We start from the raw sequence: 18,324 nt of genomic DNA on the forward strand, positions 1-18,324 counted from the left end.
GCAGCTAGCTGACCTCTCTCTTTATTTATTTTGAGTGTTTTGAGCTTTGGACCTTTTCATAGTGAAACAGTCATTGCTCACGAGATGATTGGACTGCATTTGGTTCGATCAGAAAGTTCGAAATCCAATTCTGGGGGTATGTCAAATGTTTGCCCTTGAACTTCCTCTCAAATCTCCCAGTTCTTTCCTCTCAACCCATCCATTAACTGAGCCATTGCATCAGTGGCACACACGCCCCCTCCATGTCATCCCTGTTTGAGTCATCACAGCTAATCAGAAATCTTGTAGGCATCAGAGCACCAAACCACTGATGGCAAACAAAGTTGTAGTGCAGCCTGATCCTGCTGCCAAGGGAGGTAGGCCAGTACTCTGTGTCTTGCAACGCTGTACTACAACAGCTTTTTAAGCTGCAGCTTGGCACCATAAAACAGAACCCGTGCGACTGGTTGCCTCAGCGTTTGGGATGTGTGTGCTCTTTCAGGGCAGCTGACCTCATGAACACTCTCACTCTCCTTCAGAGGGATCCATGAAAAATTGCCAAAAGGAGATCCCTTTTCATCTCAGTCATCAGAAGCCTGAAAGCATGCCAGGCGTAAAGCATGCCGTACATTTAAAGCACGCCCCCCCAATAGTCTTGGGAGCTGTAGTTTGTTAAGGGTGCTGGGAATTGTAGCTCGGTGGAGGGTAGACTGTGGTTCCCAGGATTTGGGAGGCGGGGGGGGGGGGGAAATGTGCTTTAAACATACGGTGTGTGTAGCCAACATCTGTAATCCTTTTCAACATGTATGGATCTTTCCTTTTCTGACATATTTGTTGCTGTTGTCAGGCATCCCCAAATTTGGCCCTCCAAATGTTTTGGGACTACAGTTCCCATCATCCCTGACCACTGGTCCTGTTAGCTAGGGATGATGAGAGTTGTAGTCCCAAAACAGCTGGAGGGCTGAGTTTGGGGGTGCCTGCTGTTGTTGTTACTGCTGCTGCTGCTGCTGCTGTTTTGGTTGTTTGCATATAGCGCCCCAATGCGACTATATCCTTAAAAATAAACTAAAATGCAATGCCCTTGGTGCCAAAGCTATCTATGGGGATCAGTACAACAGTATGAGATTAAAATGCTATCAAGAACAGCACACAAGTTCCCACCCCTTCTAGAAGAGAAAACAACACCTCTTCTTTCCAGGGGTCTCCAGATATCAGTTGGGCTTACAAGTCAAGCGCCTATTTGTCCTTGTGGCCATTCAAGGTAAAGGAAGGGGCTTCTCTTGTTTGTTCCAGAGTTTAGAGCAGGTAAGAAAGATAATAGAATCATAGAATTGTAGAGTTGGAGGGACCCCAAGGATCATCTAGTCCAACCCCCTGCAATATGCAGCTGTCCCGTATGGGGTTTGAACCTGCAACCTTAATGTTATCAGCACCATGCTCTAACACAGTGAGCTACTCTTGCTTTTTCTATCTTCTTCCTTTTTGTTTGGGAGTAGATCTATATACACAGAAACAATTTTCCTGACTGCTGCTTCCCCCAATGTTTAGAGGATCAAAAGTGAGAATTGCGTAGTGCCCAAAGCATTAGGAGGAAAAATGAATATTTAGTTCTATTCACCAACTTTGAACTTTTTGTTTTCCTTTTTCATCATTGGTAGCAGTCATCTAATTTCCATGATGATAAATAAAACATGAGGTGAAATACATTAAGTAAGTTAAATATGCATTAAGGGTCTGGATGTAAAGGAGTTTAACTCAGCTACATAAACCAACAGCAAATTATAGCCTGGTCCACTTTTAGAACCAGGCATTGATTCTCATCCCATACAAGCTGCCAAACAGATGACTGACTGTCCAATTACATTTTTGCAGATTATAATTCATTGCGGCTGCATTTAATTCCTCTCAGCTTTTCATTGATTCAGTATCCTGATACCAGTTAAGTTCGAAGGTAGCGAGACACATCCTGACACTGGGGTATCTAAACCATCTTTATCCAACCTGGTGCACTCCAGCCAGACTCTTGCTTTTTTCTAACCTTCTCCCAGCTGCTGCACAAGTTAGAGCAGAGCTTTCCAAACTTTTCACGTTGGTGACTCACTTTTTAGATGTGCATCATTTCGCGACACGGTGATTCAGTTTTACTAGCAAGCTGGAGGTTGAACTAACCCCTTTCCAGCCCCGGGAGGAGTGCGGGGAGCATTCGCACAACACACTTGCACACCGCAGCTGACACACTAACGTGTCGTGACACACAGTTTGGAAAGTTCTGAGTTCGAGGAAGCTCTACCTTCCTCCCAACCCCACTGTCAGATATAGTAGGAATCTCTCCAGATTTTTCTTGTCCTGTTTAATAACCACCGCTTCTGCCCCACATCCCCTGAGCTTATCAAAGAACTTGAGGATGAGGCAGAGTCTTGTCCAGTTTGCATGGAGGTGCAGCGAAGTTTAGAAACTGCAGGTGCTTCTTTTGCTCTTTCTTAAAGGTAAAGGTACCCCTGCCCGTACGGGCCAGTCTTGACAGACTCTGGGGTTGTGCGCCCATCTCACTTAAGAGGCCAGGGGCCAGCGCTGTCCGGAGACACTTCCGGGTCACGTGGCCAGCGTGACATCGCTGCTCTGGCCAGAGCCAGAGCCAGAGCCAGAGCCGCACACGGAAACGCCGTTTACCTTCCCGCTGGTAAGCGGTCCCTATTTATCTACTTGCACCCGGAGGTGCTTTCGAACTGCTAGGTTGGCAGGCGCTGGGACCGAGCAGCGGGAGCGCACCCCGCCGCAGGGATTCGAACCGCCGACCTTTCGATCGGCAAGCCCTAGGCGCTGAGGCTTTAACCCACAGTGCCACCTGCACAGAACAAGACACTGCCTGTTTGGAGTTGCTTCTTCTCTTTTCTAAACTGCAGTGCAAAGATGGGCTGCTGCTGGGGCTTCTTGCCAGAGGGTTCTCTGCGGCATAATGGCAAGTGGAATTGTGGGCATCTGCTTCTCCCCCTTCCCTGGAGGGAAAAGGTGGCCAGTGGGCCGCAAACAATGTTATATCCATTTCAGTATATTATAAATGCTTCTGTATGTGAAGGTATAATTACTGTTGTTGTTTTTAATTTCAATGTATGAAACAATTAGCAATTTAAAGCAGTAACAAAAATTAACAAAAATTAAATTAAGACAAAAATGAAACCAACCTATTGCAGTATTTTAAATCAATCCTCAATATGTTTAACCCTTCTTTTAGTATTCCATCTCTGCTCCCAAATTAGGATCAGCAAGGAGTTGAGAAGCGTCCCCACTTTAGCTTAAAAATTAGGGTCCAAAATTCTAGAATGGTGGCAGTGCTTTTTTCCCCCTAAAAAAAAAGTTTAGGGGTACTCTCATTTTCTTATTTATATTGAAATACTGCCCTTCAATGAGGCCAAACTTAGATTCACAAAATTTTTAGGGGTATGCGTCCCCCTCGCCCCCTCAGAAAAAAAAGCACTGAATGGTGGTATTCACTTTCTAGCAAGCACTTTGCTAGGGCTTGTGTAATGTAGGAAAAGATTCCATGTGAAAAGGAATTTTTGGAGCCCATTGTTTCTTTTAAAATGCTACAGCAGTTTAGAACTGTATTTAACATGCTAACAGTCTCAGATGCCATCAGACTGTGCCGCATGCCTGACAAGCAAGTGAACAGCCTCTGAAACTTGGAGAAGGGCAAACGCCGTGGGAAGCAGCTGATCCATTCAACTGCAAGCAGATTTATCCTCAAATATCTGTGTGGTACAGCTGACTAGCACAGAATCTCTGGAGGGAAAATGAATATCTATGCATTGGAGGGACTTTGGGGTGGGTGCGTGGGAGGATCAGGGATTCAAATTGAAGTCGATGATGTGCGTGAAATCTTTAGGTTATGCCGGTCTTCTTTGTGTCATAGGGGTGTGATTCTTTTGGTTTTTGTGTGTGCTGAGAAATGTAAGAATTGCATTGCTGAGTCAAACTGAGATCCATCGGGTTCTGTTCTCTGTCTCTGCGGTGACCCACTGTCACTTGGGTAGTCACAAACAGGACCTGGCAGATCACCATTCCATTAATACCTTGTAATCAGAGAACCCTGACTCAGGAGATTTCACCCTTTCCTATAATATTGCTGCATTCACATGCAACATTAAACCGTGGTTTAGCACCATGTGCACAAGCTCGAGCAAAAACTCAGGCCCACCACCGCGCCCCTTGTCCTTCTCCTGCATGACCAGAAGGAGGACTACTTTGCCAGTGTTCACTTTCGCAGAATCTCAACGTGTCCTGTCCTATCAAGCAAGCATCTTTCTATCTGAATTGTCAGTAGGATAACATGACGACGTCTGGAGAATGAGTGTGTTTTGTAGTGCATTTAACATATTATGACATTTGTAAATTTTTTTGTAAGTGTTTAGGTTAATGTCAGAAGGGAATGTGTAGCTTCTCTCTCTCTCTCTCTCTCTCTCTCTCTCTCTCTCTCTCACACACACACACACACACACACACACGCATGCTTGGTAATGTTAAATGAATGTGTAATGTGACAGTACTGTGTGGCTTGTGGCTTAGGGCCCTCGTATTTACGGGACTGCCTCTCCTGGTATGCCCCGCAGAGGATCTTAAGGTCCATGAATAACCATAGCTTAGAGGTCCCGGGCCCTAAGGAAACCCGACTGTCCTCCACCAGGGCCAGGACCTTTTCAGTAATGGCTCCGACTTGGTGGAATGCCCTTCAGAATTTAACCTCCTTTCGTTGGGCCTGTAAGACAGAGCTATTCCGCCTGGCCTTTAATTTGAATTCAGCCTGGTCTTTTATTTCCCTTCTCTTCCCTCTCCCTCCCCTTTTATGAAGATTACCTGCTCTGAGACCCCACAGCTAATTCTCACCTGGCCTCCTCGCTGGCCCAAGTAGGACTAATTCAGCCAGCTAGCCCTGGTGATTATCTAATGCTTATTAGATGGATTTCTCCTAAATTGATTTCTGAACTTTGAATTTTATTGTTATCCATGTTTTTATACTATATTTTATGCTGCTTTTACAATTAAGTGTTTTAAATTTGTTGTTAGCCGCCCTGAGCCTGGTGTTTGAACTGCGAAGGGCGGGGTATAAATAAAAAATTATTATTATTATTTTTTATTAGTGTATCTAGCCCTGGATGTAAGGGATATGAGTTTACCGATGTGATGATGTCATATGTTTCATCCACAAAACGTAACTAGGCATATACATGAGCATACAAGTGATGGAGATTGGCAGCGGCCACACAAGTCCAAATAAACTCCTTCCCAAGAGGAGTGGCTAGCAAAAGTATGGGACATTGCACTGTCAGGACATTGGACATTCCTGCATTGTAGGGGGTTGGACTAGATGACCCTTGGGGTCCCTACCACATCTATGATTCTGTAACCTCTAACATGTTCTTAGACCTCCACCGTTGTGCTTCAAAACCTTCAGGGTGAACCCCACAGTAGATATCATGACTAGTTTTTGGTTTCTGTTTACCCATAGGGAATAACGTGTTATATTTTATGAATATAACATATAATTTAGCTTGTAAGCTCCTTGGACGCATTGATAGCATTAACAGTAACGAAAGCTGCAATAGAACATGGCCATCCCTAAATGGCTTACACAACCAGGTTAGAAAAACAGAACTCCTAGCTTTGAATAGTTTAATTTCAGACAGGGTTTATTGCTGTCATTCCCCAGAGTTAAGTTTCCTCAGGTATATTTGGGTCATCAAAGGCTCTTGAGTGTTACCGTTTTCTTATTTTTACAAATTGTTCATCCATTAACAAGGGCATTTATGTTCACAGTAGGATTAAATAGTCCTGCCAGTTTATGAAGTGAGTATATTTTATTCATGCTGTGCCAGCGTGAGGATTTTGTGGGCCAAAGAGTAGCAGACCTGCCTTAAGGAAAGTGCTGAAGGAATAGACCCAAATTCTGACTTCCTTGGGGGCTCAGTTTCTGCCCCTCCCCAGTTCATCTTCTGGAATAGTTGATAGGATAAAGATTTTTGCAGTGCCAGATGTTCAGATGAAAATGCGTTTCCAGTTTGTCTACCTTGCTAACACATGGTAGGCCCATGTTGATCAGGGTGAAGTAGAACGATCTGGGCTTTTATCTCCCCCTCCACCTCAGTGCACAATCCAAGTGGATATTTGGAGAGATCTTTAAAGATAGAAATTGCCGTAGCCATTGGCTAACCCTGAGCAGTGGAGACTTATGGGTAAAGTACAAAGCTGTCATTTTTCATTCAGCCTCAAAGACTGAGCTGTTTTATATGCCCAGATTGGAAGTCATGTGCAATATACAATCTGGTGATCTGCTCAAGCCCTGCTCTCTTCTTGTCACTTTTTCTCAGGCTGTAGAAAATGAAGGGGATGGTAGACCTTGATAGAAATTGAAGAGGGGGCTATGGGAAGAGGTGGAAAAAATGGATAGGAGGAGTGGCTTTTTCACAATTATATTGTGCAAGCAGACAATAAGATGCACACACACAAAGAAATTGAGGAGCACGTCATTAAAAACATTAAAACCACCAGCAAAATATTATTTAAATACCATCCAGGGAGGTGATTGGACCTTTGGACACCAATGAATAGAAAGTGCACTAGGAGGAAAATGAGATTGCAGAACAGCTAAATAAATTATTTGCATCTATCTTTATATTGGAAGATATAGGGACGATCCCTGTTCCTGAGCTAAGTTTCTCAGGAAGATAGTCTGAGGAACCAAGGCAAATAGTGGTGGCAAGAGACTAAGGTTGCATACACTCTATATATTTAAAAAAATTCCCTCCTTCTACCCCAAGATTCCTGGGAACTGTGCTTTACTCCGGACAGAGCTACAATTCCTAGCACTTTAACAAACTACAGTTCTCAGGATTCTTGGGTGTGTGTGTGTGTGTGCTTTAAAATTATGGTATGTTGTTGTTGTTTAGTCGTTTAGTCGTGTCCAACTCTTCGTGACCCCATGGACCAGAGCACGCCAGGCACTTCTGTCTTCCACTGCCTCCCGCAGTTTGGTCAAACTCATGCTGGTAGCTTCAAGAACACCATCCAACCATCTCGTTCTCTGTCGTCCCCTTCTCCTTGTGCCCTCCATCTTTCCCAACATCAGGGTCTTTTCCAGGGAGTCTTCTCTTCTCATGAGGTGGCCAAAGTATTGGAGCCTCAGCTTCACAATCTGTCCTTCCAGTGAGCACTCAGGGCTGATTTCCTTAAGAATGGATAGGTTTGATCTTCTTGCAGTCCATGGGACTCTCAAGAGTCTCCTCCAGCACCACAATTCAAAAGCATCAATTCTTTGGCGATCAGCCTTCTTTATGGTCCAGCTCTCACTTCCATACATCACTACTGGGAAAACCATAGCTTTTACTATACGGACCTTTGTCGGCAAGGTGCTTTTTAAAGAGTACATTCTACAAAATGCCATTGATGCAATCATTATAATATGCATCAATAATTGTGTGCTTCTGGTAGATTTATACTTGACTCTCCACCCATCATTCTACTTCATCAGTTGTTCCACGGCGCTTCCCCGATGCTATCATATTATTGCTGTCTGGAGTATGATATATGCTCTATAGTGCAACAAAAGCGGGACAACCTCCCCACCCCCTCAGAACATTTGTGATATTAAAAGTTATAGGAATTTAGCAGGACATAATGGGACATGGACTGACTGAAAATAGGACTGAAAATTTATAATCACCCATATACTATCATGACCACAAATAATCAGAAACCTACAATAAAAAGGACATCTGGAGAGCCCTAGCAATAAATGGACAGTTCTCCCAATTGAGGAATGCAGAAAGTAGAGTCTCCCAAGGACCGTACTCGAATCTGTGCTTTTTAACTTGTTCATAAATTACCTGGAGTCACAGATAAACAATGAAGTAGCAAAGTTTGCTTTTAGTATCATCTTGAACAAAGATGGTTAATACCATGTGAGGAGTTCCAAAAGGATCTCTCCAAACTGGTTGAATGGGCAGTAAAATGACAAATGCAATTCAGTGTAAACAAGAGTACAGTGATATATTGGTGCAAAAATGCTCATTTCTGAACTGGCAGTGACTGACCAGGAATGTCAGAGTAGAAAGCTTGATGAAGATATTGAGCCAACGTGCAGCAGCTGTGACAAAGGTGAATTCAATGTTAGGGGTCATTAGGAAAGGGATTGAAATTAAAACTGCCAATATCACAGTGCCATTATACAAATCCATGGTGAGACCATTCTTGGAATACTTTGGGTAGTTCTGGTCTCTATGCCTCAAAAAAGGATATCGTAGAGAATTAAGCATGTTGGTTTTATGAGGCTGGTTATTCCATGCCATCAGCCCCAGCTATTTTGGCTAGGAATGATGGTAATTGTAAGCTAGCAATATCTGGAGGATATTGTATATTGGGATAGAGCATTGCAGCTAAGAGAGCGTGGCTTGTCTACGACAATCAGATATGTTCATGGCAGGGGTGAGATTTGAATCGGGAACGTTTTGGTTCATGGTTCAGTTTCTGAGCCACCATGATACAGCAGCTTTCTAGCAGGGATGGTGTTGGGGAGACTTGAGAGATAATGTGAATCCTTCCTATAAATAGTTTCTTTCTTTCTGCATATGTGCTGGAAAACTGTGGTTAGAATGTCAGCCTTCAAGCAGCTATTCATCACCTTTTAAACCTTAAGTGATTTGTGATGGGTAAATGATGGATGGGTGGTGATTGGATACAGCTCCTCAGAACGGACGTAAGGAAAGAAAAGCTCGTGTGTAACATCTGGAGAGGGGGAAAAATGCTAGTGGACAGGGAAACCTTACGCATGAGTGTCACTTTATTTCAGAATATTGTGGCATAAAGTATCCTTCAAGAGATACCAAAGGAGCAAATAAGTCCATTAGGCACACTCTGGAAGGACTCCGGAAAGAGTGAGTATGGAGAGGATTGGGAATATGCTCTCATTCCACAAAACAAAACAAAAACAAAACAAATAAACCTGCAGAAAGTGATGGAGGGCATGGAATTCAGCTTCCTGAGAATCCCACCTTGGTTATTTATTTTTAATTAAAAAATTCAGGCAGCAAAGAAAGTATGGTCGTGGCTGCTGAAATTTCAGCCAAAGAGCTGACTTGAGTAAAACAGAGCTTTCCAAAACTGTGTGTTGCGACACTTTAGTGTGTCGGCTGCATTGTGGAGTAGTGTCGTGCGAATGCTCCCTGCGATCCTTCCGGTGCTGGAAAGGAGTTAGTTTCCCCTCTGGTTTGCTAGTCGCGGAATGATGCATATCTAAAAAGTGTGAAACCAACATGAAAAGTTTGGAAAGCTCTGGAGTAAGATTTCCATTAGTTTGGAGTGGGGCCTCTGTCCTTTGCACAGACATCTACTCTTGATTAGCAACCCGGAATAAATTGTGCAAATACCATGTAAATATGATAACGTTGCTTAATTTATATGGGTTGCAGAATTCACTTTTCTTGCCTTGCAATTTATTTGTTTGTTTAGCATAACGAGTGCATACTACTTGATCCTGAAAAGGGACTGATGCAGGGGAGCCAAACAGATTGAAGTAGGGGAGAACATTTCCAGAACTGGGAATGTCATGTTAGAAGACACAGAGATGCAAGTGGTATATGAAAACAATTCCTTGTGGAATTGATCGCATGGTCCCTTAAGGTGTTTCGGTTAACTCAGCCCCCCATCTCTGTAGGTCATGCCATCAAACACAGGTGAGCTCTCTGTGACATACAGACAGCAACATCTAAAAATAGAAGAATAGCGCCTGGCTTCAAAAACAGTCAGAAGCTGCCAGGCAAGCCATGATCAGTTTGTTGTGAGCATACATGCAAAGGAATCGGTGTGTAGCTGCTTCAGATGTGTACGTGCTTAACAAGGGAAATTTTGTTTTGGCAAAACTCCACATTGCGTGGCATCCTGCCTTTAACTGTAGCAGTCCATGATGGTCCAGAGGAAAGGACGGAAGAAAACCAATTGGACGCAGCCGAGGTACCAGATTTCAGTGTGGAATTTTTTTAAAAAACCACAGATTATAGATAGCGGATGTATTCCACTTAATAAAGAACGTAATAAAAACTGCTTTTTGTTAGGGAGAACAGTTCTCTCTCACACCCACACATTCATTTTCCCCTAGGATCATGAGGACTAGATCCCTCTCTTTGAAGGGGGAAAAAAGAACACTGTCATCAGTTTGCTTAGGAATCTATTAAGAATCTACAGACCATAGAGAAGTGCTTTGGGGGAGCAGCCTACTCCTTGCCTAGCTAATGGAATGGAAATCGGTTATCATCCCGAGCGGTTTCCATGCCAACCTGTTCAGCAGAGCAGATACCATTGAAATGCGATGGATTAAAAAGCCCCTTGCTTAACTGACCCTTGATACCTGTTAAGGGCTAGTGTGATTATAATGAGTGCTAATTACACACACTTAGATCAGAGCAGTTTGTCTTGCTGTGTGGATATGAAGGCGGCGAAGGCGGCATCTCAACTTGGTTTCTCATAGAGGAGAGGGCCTTTTCTGGCAGAGCTTGTTTGTGTACGGATCAGGTTTTGTAGCTGTTAACCTGGATTAAATTATTACTTGCTCTCTGCACCAGTGTTACCCTGCAAGGCTCGAGTTGCCTCTACGCTTGCACATACCTGAGTGGAGTTCTTTTTATGGATGCTTATTACTATTTTGTTTATTACTATTTTATTTTACTATTTTATTACTATTATTATTTTGTGAGGGACGCAGGTGGCACTGTGGGTTAAAGCCTCAGCGCCTAGGACTTGCCGATTGAAAGGTCGGCGGTTCGAATCCCTGCGGCGGGGTGCGCTCCCGCTGCTCGGTCCCAGCGCCTGCCAACCTAGCAGTTCGAAAGCACCTCCGGGTGCAAGTAGATAAATAGGGACCGCTTACCAGCGGGAAGGTAAACGGCGTTTCCGTGTGCGACTCTGGCTCGCCAGAGCAGCGATGTCACGCTGGCCACGTGACCCGGAAGTGTCTCCGGACAGCGCTGGCCCCCGGCCTCTTGAGTGAGATGGGCGCACAACCCCAGAGTCTGTCAAGACTGGCCCGTACGGGCAGGGGTACCTTTACCTTTACCTTTTATTACTATTTTATCATTTGTATAGCATTGCCACTGTGTGAAATGCAGCCGGAGCTCATCTCACGGCCTTTGGGGTGGAAGGACACTGCCTCCATATTAATGGAACACACGTGGAGTTGAGGAACAGACAAGCTCCCTGCTTTCTTCCCAAGAAATGCACACAAAAATACTAGGAAATGCATTTAGGAAGGGGATAAGTTCAACGAATTTGATCAGCATGATAGCAAATTATATAGTGAGGAAAGGAGTCTTAAAAAATAAGAGGGCAGAAATGTCCATCTTACTTTATAATTGGGGTGTGCATATTACCATTAACTGTGTTTTGAATATAGAGCAAATCCCCAAGCAGTAGTTGTACTTGTTGCAACAAAAACAGCCCAAGAGCACTGTGGCTGTTCAGTTGCTTCCACACCAGCCCTTTTCTCTGAAACGATTGTCCTTTGTTAACTCCCTTTTTACAGAGCATCCAAACAATATTGTCAAGCTGTTGCAGTCCAGTATTTTTTGTTGCAGTCCGGAGTTGTCCTCCTGCGTCCCGCCTAGCCACCCCACGTTCACAATTACTTAACAGTTGTTTTGTACATAATAAAACAAAATTGCGACACCAGCCATCTAGTGTGGAAAGGACAGCACTATTATGGCTATTGAACTCTTCTTGATTCAGCCTGTTTCTCCTTCTTGACAAACACAGCTGGTTCCAGGTGAGCACTGCTGGGGAAATTAGTGGTTTTATTCATAAAATCATATAATTGCAAAGTTGGGAGGGATCATGGGTCATCTAGTCCAACCCCCTGCAGTGCAGGATTTCTTTGCCCAAGATGGGGCTCGAACCCACAACCTGAGATTAAGAGTCTCATGCTCTACTGCAGAGCTTTCCAAACTTTTCATGTTAGGTAAAGGTAAAGGGACCCCTGACCATTAGGTCCAGTCGTGGCCGACTCTGGGGTTGCGGTGCTCATCTCGCTTTATTGGCTGAGGGAGCCAGCGTACAACTTCCGGGTCATGTGGCCGGCATGACTAAGCCGCTTCTGACGAACCAGAGCAGCGTACGGAAACGCCGTTTACCTTCCTGCTGGAGCGGTACCTATTTATCTACTTGCGCTTTGACGTGCTTTCGAACTGCTAGGCTGGCAGGAGCAGGGACCGAGCAACGGGAGCTCACCCGTCGCGGGGATTCAAACCTGCCGGCCTTCTGATTGGCAAGTCCTAGGCTCTGTGGTTTAACCCACAGCGCCACCGCGACATGCTTTTTAGACATGCATCATTCCGCAACACAGTAATTCAGTTTTACTAGCAAACCGGAGGTTAAACTAACCCCTTTCCAGCCCCAGGAGGAGCATTCTCGCGACACACCTACACGCTGCAGCCAGCACATTAACGTGTCGTGACATACAGTTTGGAAAACTCTCCTCTGCTGACTGAGCTGTCAGCAGCTGAAACAGACATTAGGGCAAAAATGTTAATTTCTGCTGCCACAGAGGGCAGTTTCTTCATTGTTTCGTTTATAAATAGCAATCGTACTATTTCGTTATAAGCGGAAATAAAAGAATTTGAGGAAACCAGGAAAGTCTCTCCCCACCCTCAATTGCAGGAACAGAAAATTACCAATTTAAAGGGCAAAACCTGGACACTATTCAAGGGGCAAGTGAGCAGATGTTCATCACAAATCCGCCAGCCGTGTTCATCTGGAAGCAATAAAACGGGCTATACCTACGAGGATAGAACTTCTGATTATTGTTGCGGGGATGCTGAATCAAACTTGTGGGTGAACCAAGGAAGGTTCTAGCCACAGGCAAAGGCATTGCTGGATTGTGACCACTATTGTATTAAGCGCTTGTGTGGAAGCCTCCGTTTCAATTCTGCTTCCAGAGACTTGTGGGGAAAGCATTAAAGAGCCATACTATGGAAGCAACCAAAGAATGATTTATCGTCAAACAAACTTTTGTGGGCCGGAGTCTACTTCATCAGATACACAGAGTGTAATTCTCAGTTGGGCAGATATATACATAAGTGTGTGTGTGTGTGTGTGTGTGTGTGTGTGTGTATTAATATAATTTTAATATGATACTATTATATAAAATATTAATATTACTATATACTATAACTGTTCAACAGTGGAAAGGTCTCCCTTGGGAGGTTGTGAACTCTTTTTCCTTGGAGGTTTTTAAGCAGATGGTGGACGTCTGCCATGGATGTTTTAGCTGAGATTCCTGCATGGCAGGGAGTTTGACTAGATGACCCTTGTGGTCCCTTCCAGCTCTATGATTCTGTGGTGTGTGTGTGTGTGGAGGGGGCATTATGGGTTTGTTTTCGTTCTTATTATGACTATTTATTTTGTGCTTTTTGCCTTGTATTTTTATGCTGAGACCTGCGGATGAAGGGCAGGATGCAAATTTAATAAATAGTAATAATAAATAAGGGATGCGGGTGGCGCTGTGGGTTAAACCACAGAGCCTAGGACTTGCTGATCAGAAGGTCAGCGATTCGAATCCCCACGACGGGGTGAGCTCCCGTTGCTCGGTCCCTGCTCCTGCCAACCTAGCAGTTCGAAAGCACGTCAAAGGGCAAGTAGATAAATAGGTACCGCTCCAGCGGGAAGGTAAACGGTGTTTCCGTGCGCTGCTCTGGTTCGCCAGAAGCGGCTTAGTCATGCTGGTCACATGACCCGGAAGCTGTACGCCGGCTCCCTCGGCCAATAAAGTGAGATGAGCCCCAGAGTTGGCCACAACTGGACCTAATGGTCAGGGTTCTCTTTACCTTTACCTTAATAATAAATAAGAATACATACAGGTCGTACCTTGGTTTTTGAATAGCTTAATCCTCAAACGTTTTGGCACCCGAACCCCGCCAACCAATCAGAAGCCAGGCTTTGGTTTCCGAACGTTTTGGAAGTCGGACGGACTTCCGGAACGGATTCTGTTTGACTTCCAAGGCACGACTGTGTACGGAGAGTGTGAGTTCTGAAACAGTAGCATCAAAAGAAAAACAAGAGGCACAGTAGGTCTGTGACATTTTTAAACAAAGCTCAAATGTATGCAAGTTAACCACAGGGTCCGTTCACAACAGCAGAAGCTGGTGATAAATCGTAGCTTTGATATGCTAGTTTTATGGGGGGGAGTCCATCGTGCCAATTAATAATAGAAAGCAAAATATAGAATAGACGTTCTCACTGAGCTAGAAACTGGTCGTGCCTGACTTCTTGCAGGTTGCCTCTGTCTTAACAGCACAGGTAATTCATTCATAGCCAAGGAATGTTTGCGTTTCAGCAACCTGCTCGGCATCCACATCCGTTAGCTGGTTGGGCGGCTGCCTGATTAGGGGAAGGGGACACTGGATGGACCAGTGGTTTTCATCTGATAACAGAGAAGTCAATGCTTCTATTTAAAAAGAAAGCCGCCGCCCCCCCAATCTGAGAGCAGTGCCTTATTTGCTTATGCTCATATGTATTTTAAATCTAAGAAGATATTACTTTCCTTTCCTTGACTTTTTAAACAGCTAAGGAAAAATGAAAAATCTCTCTGTGTGTGTGTGTGTGTGTTTGCTATCAAACACTGCATTTTTGTTCAGTAGGTTTTGCACTTCCTAACACTCAAGATTTCAAGCTGTTAAGAATTCCCTTAGCATTTTGTGCCCTCTCTGATGCTCCCTTTTCCCAGTTGTGCTGTACAGAACTCTTTGAAGCCCTGGGTACAGCAGATCCGTTCGCAGAAGCATGTTCAACTGATCGGTTAGATTAGGTTATTAACTCCATTGTCCTTCCTGAGCATGCTTACTTGGAATTAAGTCCCACTGTAGACAATGAATCTTACTTCCCGGTAGGCATGTACAGAATTGCACAATATTTTATTTAGTTAGAGAGGTGCATCCTGATTAATCTGGAAGCAGATTTTTAAACAAACAAATAAAGCAGGTACAGTGGTACCTTGGGTTACAGACACTTCAGGTTACAGATGCTTCAGATTACAGACTCCGCTAACTCGGAAATAGTACCTCAGGTTAAGAACTTTGCTTCAGGATGAGAACAGAAATTGTTCTCTGGTGGCCTGGTGGCAGCGGGAGACCCCAATAGCTAAAGTGGTACCTCAGGTTAAGAATAGTTTCAAGTTAAGAACGGACCTCCGGAACGAATTAAGTTCTTAACCTGAGGTACCACTGTATTATAACAATCATCTTGGAAGAGGCATTCTAGAAGGCAGGAATGCCTCTACTGTGGGGTCTGCTGTGTACAAGCACTGTGCAACTCAAATGCCCCACATACCTGGGACTAAGCCTCGTTAGACTCAGTACCATTTACTTCTGAGTAGACATGGTTAGCATTGCGCCGCAAAGCACTTAATTGATTTGATTGACAGCTTTAATATTTAGCATGAGGATAGTGTTTCTGAATCAGAATGCAGAGCATGTGAGAATGAAAGACAGGGCCAGACCTCTTGATTTCTACTCTATATTTTCTCAGTCTGCAGCCATATATATTTTTTCCAAAACAGCAATTCTGTGCATAAGTTTGTATCCGCTTTTAGAAAGCAGAGACTGATTCCTTGGCCTTTCCATGATGAAAGAAAGCATATCTCCCTCTCCCTGCCCCCACCCTGGTTCAACACCTGAGTCTTTATTCTGATTGCTGATTCTCCAGTTACTGAGCCAGCAAAAGGCAGGGAGGGGGGAGAGCAGGGAGAGGAAGAGAGACATTTCTTTCAGCTTTATTAATTTGGGTCCTAATCTTCTTCCTGATCAAACTGCTCCCCTTCCTATGGCCCCTGGAATGACTAAGCGAAGAAAATTTGCTTGGGGAAGCTAGTGATCTTGGTTGACCCTAGAATTAGGTCTACCAAAATTACTTCTTTTTCCTCTCCAGAATGGATCAGTCAGTCAGTCTCCTCCAGATTTGTTAGAGAGGTCTTAAGAAAGTATGTGAATGGATACATGGACAGACAGCAGGGACTTTGCAGCAGGCATTTCTGAGCAGCAGTTAAAATAAAAGAACCGTATGCGAGATGCTTCAATGATACTCAACAGAAACACGCACAACCCAACCAGATGCCATATTTTCAGATACCATTTTAGGTCTCTTGATAGGTTTAGCATCTTGATATGTTTCCAGTTTCCTCACCCCACTGGTAGGGCTGTTCCAGGCAGGGTGCTACAGGGCAAGGTTTGCTGGCAAAGCTTGGCCACAGCACTTTTAGTCACACTTTGGCTTTTAGTACCACCATCCTGATATAGCAGGTGATGCTTTTCCTGGCATGGAGACAGGTCGACGGTTGGGGAAAGGTTTACCTGTCCATGTCAGGTTACTGTTAAAGGCCCAGGAACAAGATCAGTGATTTAGTGGTGGAGCACATATTCCAGATTCCAGGCCCTGGTAGGAGCTTCTTAAGCCCCCGTGTTAACACTGCTCCACCTCTCCACCCACAAACCTGCTACTATTACAAACCTTTTAACAAAGTGGTCCTTAGGATGCTGTGTGTTTAAAAACATTCCTTTTGCCATTTGTTCTATATAACACATTGGAATCATGACAATAACTGTGTGGGTGGCTAGGCAGGACCTCCATGTTTCAGAGACACCACAGCAGCAGCTGGATAGCTCAGTTGGCTAGCGCATGGTGCTAATAATGCCAAGGTTGCAGGTTCAATCCCTGTGTGAAACAAGTGCATATTCCTGCATTGCAAGGGGTTGGACTAGTACTGGGAGCGGCCGCCGAGACCACATAACACCGGTCTTGAAAGACCTACATTGGCTCCCAGTACATTTCCGAGCACAATTCAAAGTGTTGGTGCTGACCTTTAAAGCCCTAAAAGGCCTCGGTCCAGTATACCTGAAGGAGCGTCTCCACCTCCATCATTCAGCCCGGACACTGAAGTCCAGTGCCAAGGGCCTTCTGGCAGTTCCCTCACTGTGATAAGTCAAGTTACAGGGAACCAGGCAGAGGGCCTTCTCGGTAGTGGCACCCGCCCTGTGGAACGCCCTCCCACCAGATGTCAAAGAGAAGAACAACTACCAGATTTTTAGAAGACATCTGAAGGCAGCCCTGTTTAGGGAAGCTTTTAATGTTTAACAGACTACTGTATTTTAATACTTTGGTGGAAGCCACCCAGCGTGGCTGGGGAAACCCAGCCAGATGGGCGGAGTATAAATAATAAATTCTATTCTATTCTATTCTAGATGATCCTTAGGGTTCCTTCCAACTATGACTCTGTTTCTGTGTATTCTTGCACAAGAGTAGTCTCTCTCAGTGTAGGCTGCCCTGGAGACTCAGCAGATTTTTACCCCAAGTGCAGTAGGAGAAAATGGCAGCCGTTTGTTTCTACGTGGAAAAAAATTAAAGGGGTGGATTCAGCAACACCATTAGGAGTGGTGCAAAACTAGGACCTCGTAACTGAGGGATATCCCGTATAGTCCTAACAGGTGTGAGGTTACAGTGATTTCCCCAGGGTCTCTGAAGTTGAATCCACACCATCCATTTAAAACACATGGCTTTCCACAAATAATCCTGGGAGCTGTAGTTCTGTGGGGGTTGGGGAGTAAACTACAGTTCCCAATAGTCTTCAGAGGAAACCATGTGCTTTAAGTGTGATGTAAATGTGACCTCAGTGAGCATTAAGGCAGAGCAGAGATTTGAACCCAGACTTTATTCTACCAAATCTAAAGCTCCATTTGCTGTGCCAAGTTGACTCTCTGCTTGGTTCCATTTTCAAACAACAGTCCATTGACTGTTGTGACCTGACCTGACCTGAAATTCTATAATTTCATACAACATTGAATGTGCAAAGTGCTCTTGGGCTCTCCTCTCATTCATCCTTGGATCAACTCTGTGAGAGATTCCAAAGCCCATGTTAGAACAATACCTATATTAAAGGTAAAGGTACGGGCCAGACTTGCCAGACTCTAGGGTTGTGCACTCATCTCACTCTATGGGCCGGGAGCCAGCGCTGTCCGCAGACACTTCTGGGTCATGTGGCCAGCGTGACAAGCTGCATCTGGCGAGCCAGCACAGCACACAGAACGCCGTTTACCTTCCCACTGGTAAAGGTAAAGGTACCCCTGCCCGTACGGGCCAGTCTTGACAGACTCTGGGGTTGTGCGCCCATCTCACTCAAGAGGCCGGGGGCCAGCGCTGTCCAGAGACACTTCCGGGTCACGTGGCCAGCGTGACATCGCTGCTCCGGCGAGCCAGAGCCGCACCTGGAAACGCCGTTTACCTTCCCGCTAGTAAGCAGTCCCTATTTATCTACTTGCACCC

General features: G+C 44.7%; 1 protein-coding gene across 7 annotated transcripts in view; it reads left to right on the forward strand.

The window, feature by feature from the left end:
- ZNF385C (zinc finger protein 385C) overlaps positions 1-18,324 on the forward strand; it is a 158,680-nt gene that overhangs the window by 69,854 nt on the left and 70,502 nt on the right. The gene's annotated exons all lie outside the window — the stretch shown is intronic.

The sequence above is a fragment of the Podarcis cretensis genome, assembly GCF_951804945.1.
Source record: "Podarcis cretensis genome assembly, chromosome: 13".
NCBI classification, from domain to species: Eukaryota; Metazoa; Chordata; class Lepidosauria; order Squamata; family Lacertidae; genus Podarcis; species Podarcis cretensis.